Below are 10,104 nucleotides of genomic sequence, written 5' to 3'. Positions count from 1 at the left end.
GGTGATGTGGTATGCTCCTATAATACCACGGTTGAAACGTCTGTTCAGAAACGAAGAGCATGCCAAGTTGATGCGATGGCACAGTGAGAACCGAAAGAAAGATGGGAAGTTGAGAGCACCCGCTGACGGGTCGCAGTGGAGAAAAATCGAGAGAAAGTACTGGGATGAGTTTGCAAAGGACCCAAGGAATGTATGGTTTGCTTTAAGCGCGGATGGCATTAATCCTTTCGGGGAGCAGAGCAGCAATCACAGCACCTGGCCCGTGACTCTATGTATGTATAACCTTCCTCCTTGGATGTGCATGAAGCGGAAGTTCATTATGATGCCAGTTCTCATCCAAGGCCCTAAGCAACCCGGCAACAAAATTGATGTGTACCTAAGGCCATTAGTTGAAGAACTTTTACAGCTGTGGAATGGAAACGGTGTACGTACGTGGGATGAGCACAGACAGGAGGAATTTAACCTTAAGGCGTTGCTGTTCGTGACCATCAACGATTGGCCCGCTCAAAGTAACCTTTCAGGACAGACAAACAAAGGATACCACGCATGCACGCACTGTTTAGATGACACTGAAAGTATATACCTGGACAAATGCAGGAAGAATGTGTACCTGGGCCATCGTCGATTTCTTCCGACCAACCATCAATGTCGAAAGAAAGGCAAGCATTTCAAAGGAGAGGAAGATCACCGGAAGAAGCCCGCCATGCGCACCGGTGATCACGTGCTTGCTATGGTCAATGATTTACACTACGTAATCTTTGGAAAGGGTCCCGGTGGACTAGCTGTTCCAAATGACGCTGAGGGACACGCACCCATGTGGAAGAAGAAATCTATATTTTGGGACCTACCCTACTAGAAAGACCTAGAGGTCCGCTCCTCAATCGACGTGATGCACGTGACGAAGAACCTTTGCGTGAACCTGCTAGGCTTCTTGGGCGTGTATGGGAAGACAAAAGATACACCTGAGGCACGGGAGGACCTGCAACGTTTGCACGAAAAAGACGGCATGCCTCCGAAGCAGTATAAAGGTCCTGCCAGCTACGCTCTTACGAAAGAAGAGAAAGAAATCTTCTTTGAATGCCTGCTCAGTATGAAGGTCACGACTGGCTTCTCGTCGAATATAAAGGGAATAATAAATATGCCAGAGAAGAAGTTTCAGAACCTAAAGTCTCATGACTACCATGTGATTATGACGCAACTGCTTTCGGTTGCATTGAGGGGGCTTCTACCGGAAAACGTCCGATTAGCCATTGTGAAGCTATGTGCATTCCTCAATGCAATCTCTCAGAAGGTGATCGATCCAGAAATCATACCAAGGCTAAGGAGTGATGTGGTGCAATGTCTTGTCAGTTTCGAGCTGGTGTTCCCACCATCCTTCTTCAATATCATGACGCACGTCCTAGTTCATCTAGTCGACGAGATTGTCATCCTGGGGCCTGTATTTCTACACAATATGTTCCCCTTTGAGAGGTTCATGGGAGTCCTAAAGAAATATGTCCGCAACTGCGCTAGGCCAGAAGGAAGCATCTCCATGGGCCATCAAACAGAGGATGTTATCGGATTTTGTGTTGACTTCATTCCTGGCCTTAACAAGATAGGTCTCCCTAAATCGCGGTATGAGGGGAGACTGACTGGAAAAGGCACTCTTGGAAGAGACTCAATAATATGCAGGGACGGATATTCTTGCTCTCAAGCACACTACACAGTTCTACAGAACTCTACCTTGGTGACCCCGTATGTCGATGAACACAAGAACAGTCTGCGCTCCAAACACCCAGAGCAGTGCGACGACTGGATTACATGTGAACACATCAGGACTTTCAGCAGTTGGTTGGAAACACGTCTCAGAGGTGACAACACTGTTTGTGATGAGTTGTACTTGTTGTCCAGGGGACCATCTTTGACTGTATTGACTTACAAAGGATACGAGATAAATGGGAATACATTTTACACGATCGCCCAAGATCAAAAGAGCACCAACCAAAACAGCGGTGTCCGCTTTGATGCAGCAACCGAGAGAGGAAAGGATACATATTATGGTTACATAGTGGACATATGGGAACTTGACTACGGACCTGATTTTAAGGTCCCTTTGTTTAAGTGCAAATGGGTCAATCTGTTAGGCGGCGGGGTACAGGTAGACCCACAGTACGGAATGACAATAGTAGATCTGAAAAATCTTGGGTACACTGACGAACCGTTCGTCCTAGCCAATGATGTGGCACGGGTTATCTATGTGAAGGACATGTCTACCAAACCGAGAAAAAGAAAAGATAAGGAAGCGAATACATCATACGATGAGCCAAAGCGCCACATAGTTCTTTCAGGAAAAAGGGACATCCTGGGAGTGGACGGCAAGACAGACATGTCTGAAGATTATGAAAAGTTTCATGAAATTCCTCCCTTCAATGTCAAGGCTGACCCAAGCATCCTGATAAACAATGAAGATTATCCATGGTTACGACGCAATAAGCAAATGACACAAGCGAAGAAAAAGTGAAGACTTTCTCCCGCAACTATTATGATGATACCATGCCAAATTTGTAACAGACGAACATGCTACCATTGTCCGTTTTGTACATGCACATGCTATGTGGGTGAAATTATGATACCATCCCAACTTTCAACTTTTTCAGAGTTCATTTGAAATGCTTTCATGTCTTATGGTTCAAGGTTTTATGTGTTGAGGCAAATGGATCAATATGTCAGGAGGCGGGGTACAGGTAGACCCACAGTACGGTATGACAACAGTGGATCTAAACAATCTTGGGTACACAGACGAACCATTCATCCTAGCCAATGATGTGGCGCAGTTATTGTCCGAAACTTTGATACTTCGAAAGTGATTGTCCATTTTGTACACGAAGTGCATCAACTTTGATACTTTTTGGAACATGCTATGTGGGTGAAATGATGATACCATGCCAACTTTCAACCTTTTCAGAGTTCATTTTTAAATGCTTTCCAATTTCAGAGTCATTTAGCTCAAAGAATGAATTAATAGCAAACAGAATGAACTACAAAACTTTTATGAAAATAAAAACAATCAATTAAAATATTATGTTATGATCAACTAAAAAAAACTATAATATTCTTCAATAGCAAAAAGAATATAATTTTTGTGACCTAAAATCAAACTATAAGTATTTAATTGTAAGTATAAATAAAAAATAAATAGCAAAAAAGAAAAAAAAATCTATTTTTATAGTAAAGTTATTCGTAAACTAGTGATTCACATAAATTTTAAAAAATACAAATTTAAACTATTCAAAATTTTAAAACTAATGGCACTAACAGAAAGTTTATAATTTTTGTGACCTAAAATCAAAAATAAATCACTAAAAACTATAAGTATTTAGTTGTAAGTATAAATAAAAAATGAATAGAAAAAAATTCTATTTTTATAGTAAAGTTATTCATAAACTAGTGATTCACACAAATTTTTAAAAATTCAAATTTAAACTATTCAAAATTTAAAACTAATGGCACTAACAGAAAGTTTATAATTTTTGTGACCTAAAAGCAAAAAGAAATCACTAAAAAACTGTAAGTATTTAGTTTTAAGTAGAAATAAAAAATAAAAAACCAAAAATGTAGAAATAAAAAAGAAAAAACCAAAAAAAAATGCCACCTACTAGGCCTCCACGGCCTGAATACGACTAGAAACCCTACATGGGCCAGGATTCAGGCCCGCAGATGGCCCAATAGGCCCACATGTAGTAGCAAGTTTAGGCCCGAAAGCCTGCATTAGAGACGAGCTCGAATGGGGAGGCACACCAGCGCTTATAAACAAGTGCCGGCGCCCTTCAGCTAGCGATGTGGGACTAAACTTTTGGCCGCGGGGCAGCAAAGGCCATTGGTCCCGGTTGGTGGCACCAACCGGGACTAAAGGGGGCATTGGACACGGTTCGTGGCACCAACCGTGACCAATGCCCCCTTTAGTCCCGGTTGGTGCCACCAACCAGGACCAAAGGCCGCCGCTTCCCACCCTTTGGGCTGCTGAAAATTGGCCTTTGGTCCCGGTTGGTGGCACGAACTGGGACTAAAGGGAGCATTAGTCCCGGGTCGTAGCATGAACCGAGACCATTGATCTGGCTATATAAGCCAACACTTGTGAAATTTTGGCCAACCGCTCCCATTCGCCCTGACGCCCCCAGGCCGTTCGTCGTCGTCGTCGCCACCCGCTCGTCGTCGTCGCGTCACCCGCTCCCCGTCGCCGTCGCCCCACGCCCTCCGCCGTCGCCGCGTGCGCCACCCGTTCCCCGACCCCGTCGTCGTCGCGGCGCGTGCCGCCCCTTCCCTAACCCCGTCGCCGTCGCCGCGCACGCCGCCCCTTCCCCAACCCCGTTGCCGTCGCCCTGACCACACGCCGCCACCTTCGGTCCGGCCGCCGGCGCCCTTTATCACTGATTTTAGGTTGATGATATGATGATGTTGATGATATGATGATGTTTTTTTCTGTTGATGATATGATGATGTTTTTTTTTCTGTTGATGATATGATGATGTTTTTTTTCTGTTGATGATATGATGATGTTTTTTTCATATATGCATTTTTTCATATATGTATTAATTTTTTTAAGTTGTTAGTAGATATCAATTTTAGGTTAGTGCATTTTATCACTGATTTTAGGTTAGTTGATCGATTTAGTGCATTTTATGTTTGTTGCATTTTAGGTTAGTGCATTTTATGTTAGTGGAGAGGAAAAAGTAAAATAAGGAAAAGGAAAATAAGTAGAGAAAGAAGGAGAAGAAGAAGGAGAAGACGAGGAGAGGAAGAAGAGGAAGAAGAAGAAAAAAAGAGGAGAAGAAGAAGGAATAGAGGAGCTTCTTCTCCTTTTTTTTCTCCTCTTTTTTTTCTTCTTCTTCTTAATTTTTATCGGGAACGAGGGTGTCGAGGATCGCCAAGGGGTCGAGGGTCGGGAACTATGGTAGAGGGTCGAGGGTCGTTAAGGGGTCAAGGGTCGAGGGTTTCAGGGTCGACGGTTCGAGGGTTCTATAGGGTCGAGGGTCGAGGGTTCCAGCAGGGTCGTCTAGGGGTCGAGGGTTCCAGGGTCGTCGAGGGTTCGAGGGGTCGAGGATTGCTGAGGGGTCAAGAGAGGTTTCCTAGTGTCAAAGTATTGAAGAAATCCATGCGAGAGGCGGGGAAGAAGGGGAAGAAGAGGGAGAAGAAGAGGAGAGGAAGAAGAGGATAAAAAAGATCCCCTCTATTCTTTCTTCTCTTCTTTTTTCTTCTTCTTCCTCTTATTTTTTTATCGGGAACGAGGGTCGTCGAGGGGTCGGGGGGGGGGGCGGCGAGCATTCATGAGAGAGGCGGGGAAGAGGGAGAAGAAGAGGAGAGGAAGAAGAGGAAAAAAAGAAGAGGAAGAAGAAGAACAAAAAGAGGAGAAGAAGTTCTTCTCCTCTATTCTTTCTTCTCTTTCTTTTTTCTTCTTCTTTTTTTTATCGGGAACGAGGGCATGTCGAGAGTGTCGTCGAGCGGTCGAGGGTCGGGAAACTAGGGCTTACCCGAAGAAGGAGAAGAAGAGAAGAGGAAGAAGAGGAGAAAAAAAGAAAAGGAAAAAAGGAGGAAGAAGAAGAAAAAAAATAGGAGAAGAAGAAGGAATAGAGGAGAAGACTTTGTCAGTTCTTCTTCTCCTCTAGCTATTCCTTTCTTCTTCTCCTCTTTCTTCTTCTTCTTCTTCTTCTTCTTCTTCTTCTTCTTCTTCTTCTTCTTCTTCTTCTTCTTCTTAATTTTTATCGGGGGTCGAGGGTTCGAGGGGTCGAGGATCGCCGAGGGGTCGAGAGAGGTTTCCTAGTGTCAAAGTATTGAAGAAATCCATGCCTTCATCATTAGCCGGAAGTAACCAGGGCATGTTGGTATGAAGTTCTGCAAAGTTGTTTTGGAATGGAGTCCAGGATAGAATAATCCGCCTTTTGGTATGAATTGAGCAAAGGCCTTCCAAATAGCGATATTCGGAAGGCTCTTTCTGAACTTTGTACCAAAAAGCGAATTATCCTATCTGGGACTCCGTTCCAGAACAACTTTGAAGAGCTTCGTACTATCATGCACATGTTACTTTCGCCTAATGATGAAGACATGGTTTTGTTGAATCCTTTGACACTAGGCAACCTCCCGACCCCTCGGCGATCCTCTCGAACATGAGAGGAAGAAGAGGGTCGTCTAAGGGTCGAGGGTTCCAGGGTCGTCGAGGGTTCGAGGGGTCGAGGATCGCCGAGGGGTCGAGAGAGGTTTCCTAGTGTCAAAGTATTGAAGAATTCCATGCCTTCATCATTAGCAGGAAGTAACCAGGGCATGTTGGTACGAAGTTCTGCAAAATTGTTCTGGAATGGAGTCCCGGATAGAATAATCCGCCTTTTGGTACGAATTCAGCAAAGGCCTTCCAGGAATCCTGATCACCCTGGATGGACACGAGGCACGCCAGGCTCCATTCCGTGGAAGGTTGGGTTTCCAGACGCAGGCGGTTACAAATCCCATGAGAGGAGGAAAAAAGTGCAGCAGACCCAAATGCAGGCGCTGCAAGCAAGGGTAGACGCGATGGAGGAACGAGAAGCAAATCGCAGCAAACGTACTGCCGAAGCCTCCCGTGAAACTACCCCGCCATCTCAGCGCAGAAGCAGCGTGGCTTCCACCGAGCTGCTTCAGCCGGAGCATGCCTTGACAGCTCCTGCCAGCTATCCCGTGGATGCTATCACGGAGTCTCAAAATTGCCACCTTATGACGCAATGGATGAATTTGAAGGTCAAGCCGGCTGTTGGCTCTGTTTATCCTACTGAACCCGGCGCAACTTTTCACTGCCGGCCGATTCCAGAAGGATATGCTAGGGTGATGGTGGATGAAATAACAGAGGGATTTGAGGACCTCCAGCTTGACCACCCTAACGGTGAAGGGGAGACTCAGCTGGGGTCTGCTCTGAAGACTCCATGCCTATGGCGGAAGGAGCTCATCAACCTTCCGAACTGGACGCCTCCGCCTCCTCCTCCTCCTTCGGCGAGTCAGGGCACTCCACCTCCTCCACCGCCTCCTCCTCCGGCGAGTGACGATCAGGGCCCTCGGCCGGCTCCTTCTCCAGCGCGTGGCGGCACTCCGCCTCCTTCTCCGCCTGCGCCGACGCGCCTGAGCAGCCAACCTCCTCCTTCTCCGCCTCGTCAGCAAGGGCGGAAGAGACCTGCCGTCGCTCCAGCTGCTCCGGCGCGTCGTAGTCCTTCTCCTCCACCTCGTAAGCAAGTAAAGAAGACAACCGCTCCGTTTGCTCGGTCGGCGTCTAGCAGTACAACCAGAGGCGGGAGGACATACAGATTCGGTCCTTCTCTGAAGACTCCGGAGAAGTTACCATACGAGAGGACCCCGGAGGAGAACGCGAAGATCGCGCGAACCGAAGTGGATGACTGGTTTCAAGGGTTGAAAGCAAAGAGACATCCACCTCCGGAGGAGAAGGTAGATCCTGTGAAAGTGAAGCGCACTCTGGTTGCCCTGGCAAAACCACCCAAGTCTCCGCTGAAAGGCAACTATGAGCGCATTATTGCAAAGACATGGGCCGAAGCGGAGCGGTCGGGAAGTACAGTCAGTGATCAAAGGCTGAAAGAACGACGAGCAGCTGGGAAACAAATTGCCCAGCTCGGCGAACAAGCGAAGCAATCGTGCCCCCCCCTCAAGGTGCCTAGCGACATCGTCGATCCGAGGATGGTGCCCGGTTATGGCAATGTTGACGGTTACCTGCCCGACAATGTACATTATGATACCATGGAGGTGCAGATACACATATACGAGTACGGGAAGCCTCTCGTCAAAGATGAAAAATCTTTAACAATGATGATGCGAAGATTACATGATTGGTACTTGAAAATCTGCAGAGAGTCTGAGGGGAGGAGTACTTTGTATGCGAGAGTTAAACCGGAGCATGACCTCGTTGGAATTGAACTGTTGCCTATTCCATTTGAGGAGTTCTATCAGTTTTTCAATCAATTGGCCCTCGATAAAACAACGATCACCTGCTACTGTCTGTAAGTACTACTACTTCTGTCATTAAGTCTCTCTATATAGCTCATCTCTTTCATTGCATGTATTTATAATTATCCTCACTATATTATGCAGAATGAAGATCGCCGAATTGAAGATAAGACAAATCGGTGATATTGGGTCCATTAACACATATCTCATAGATGCAACTCAGGTTAAATTTCATGCCGCAGATACCGAGGCCAACTTGCTACGATCATTCAAAAAAAATGAAAACAAAGATATAATACTCTTTCCTTACAACTTCGAGTGAGTGTTACTGTCTTGTGCATATTCGGTTTCCCTTATATATCAGTCCAGGTTATAGTAATGTAATTGATGAGTTAGGCATGCGTGTGCAGTTTCCACTATATTCTCCTAGAGATTAGGCTTGAGCAGGGAGTAGTAACCGTCTTGGACTCTAAACAAAAAGATCCCCAGGAGTATGCGGACATGACTGAAATCCTCAAGAAGTAAGTTAAATCGATCATTATCCACCATATCAGCAACTTTGTTCATTTCCTGATATCAAGTAATTGTTTTCTTTTTCCGGCAAGGTTTGGGAAAAATTCACCAAAACAGTTCCGGGACTACCGAAGGAGCTGGAATTTAGACACCCGAAAGTAAGTACTATAGTAGCATGTTCCGCGCATCTCCTAGTGATTCAAGCGCTAGTTTCATCAATACCATTTAGCATTCTTGCTTATCAGTTTGATTGACCTCTATTTCTTGTAAAGTGGTTGTGGCAGGAACAAGGGAATGATTTCTGTGGATACTACATCTGCGAGTCCATCCACCACACGAACTGTGAGCGGGGCGGGTACTCTGACGAACAATATGAAGTACGTAAATAACAACATTCACAATTTTATTTTATTACCATCATTTGTATTGAGTTTCATTCATTCATATATATATATATATGTATTGACCCCCTTCTTCAAATTAGATGTTTCGGAAGCGGGATGAACTCCTAGCACCAGCTCGCATGCGAGCAATTCAAGAGGAATTGGCGGCATTCTTTCTTGACCAAGTGATCGCTAAAGACGGAGAATACTATGTGGACCATGAGTCCGTATGATTATATTTGTAAGAGATAATTATTGTATATATGTAGCCGGTAGTGTCGGATAGATATACGAGAACTTGTTGTTCGACCAATCTCTCGGAGAAGGAGAGGTGGTCGATATCACTTCTCTCTGTATGCATATATGTTCATGACGATCTTCTGTTTCCTTCGTTTACTTACTAGCTAACTAGCGTGTCTAGTCCTCTCTATACGTATGTATAGTACGTAGCGTCGACCAAGCACGGACATAAGAGAGGACACTTCTCTCTATTAATTATAGCTAGCTAACACAATATATGAAACACCTAAATTAACCCCCCAAAACCCCCAACCCCCCCCTTTCAAAAAAAAACAAAAACCCCAGCCACAGAAATGCTGACGCGTGGATGCCTATTGGTCCCGGTTAGTGCCACCAACCAGGACCAAAGGGTCTCCTGACTGGGCTCTGCGCACTGCCCACGTGGAGGCCCATCAGTCCCGGTTCTGGATTGAACCGGGACTAAAGGGTCGGGGCATTAGTACCGACACTTTAGTCCCAGTTCAGAAATCGGGACTAAAGGCCCTTACGAACCGGGACTATAGGCCCTTTTTCTACCAGTGACCGAAGGCCCAGCCCAGAATTGTTGTTTTTTGCCTGCTTTAGGGTTTCGAAGAAAAGGAATATCAAACGGAGTCCAAATGGAATGAAACCTTTGGGAACGTGATTTTCTCAACGAAAAAGACCCAGGAGACTTGGACCCTACGTCAAGACACAAAAGAGGAGGCCACGAGGTAGGGGGCACGCCTACCCCCCCCCCTCGAGGTGCGCCCTCCACCCTCGTGGGCCCCAGTTGCTCCACCGACGTACTCCTTCCTCCTATATATACCTACGTACCCCAAACGATCAGATACGGAGCCAAAACCCTAATTCCACCGCTGTAACTTTCTGTATCCACGAGATCCCATCTTAGGGCCTGTTCCGGAGCTCCGCTGGAGGGGGCATCATTCATGGAGGGCTTCTACATCAACACCATAGCCCCTCTGACCTACGGGTCCAT

Source organism: Triticum urartu, chromosome 7 (genome assembly GCF_003073215.2).
Source record: "Triticum urartu cultivar G1812 chromosome 7, Tu2.1, whole genome shotgun sequence".
NCBI classification, from domain to species: domain Eukaryota; kingdom Viridiplantae; phylum Streptophyta; class Magnoliopsida; order Poales; family Poaceae; genus Triticum; species Triticum urartu.
Note: the sequence above shows the minus strand (reverse complement) of the source record.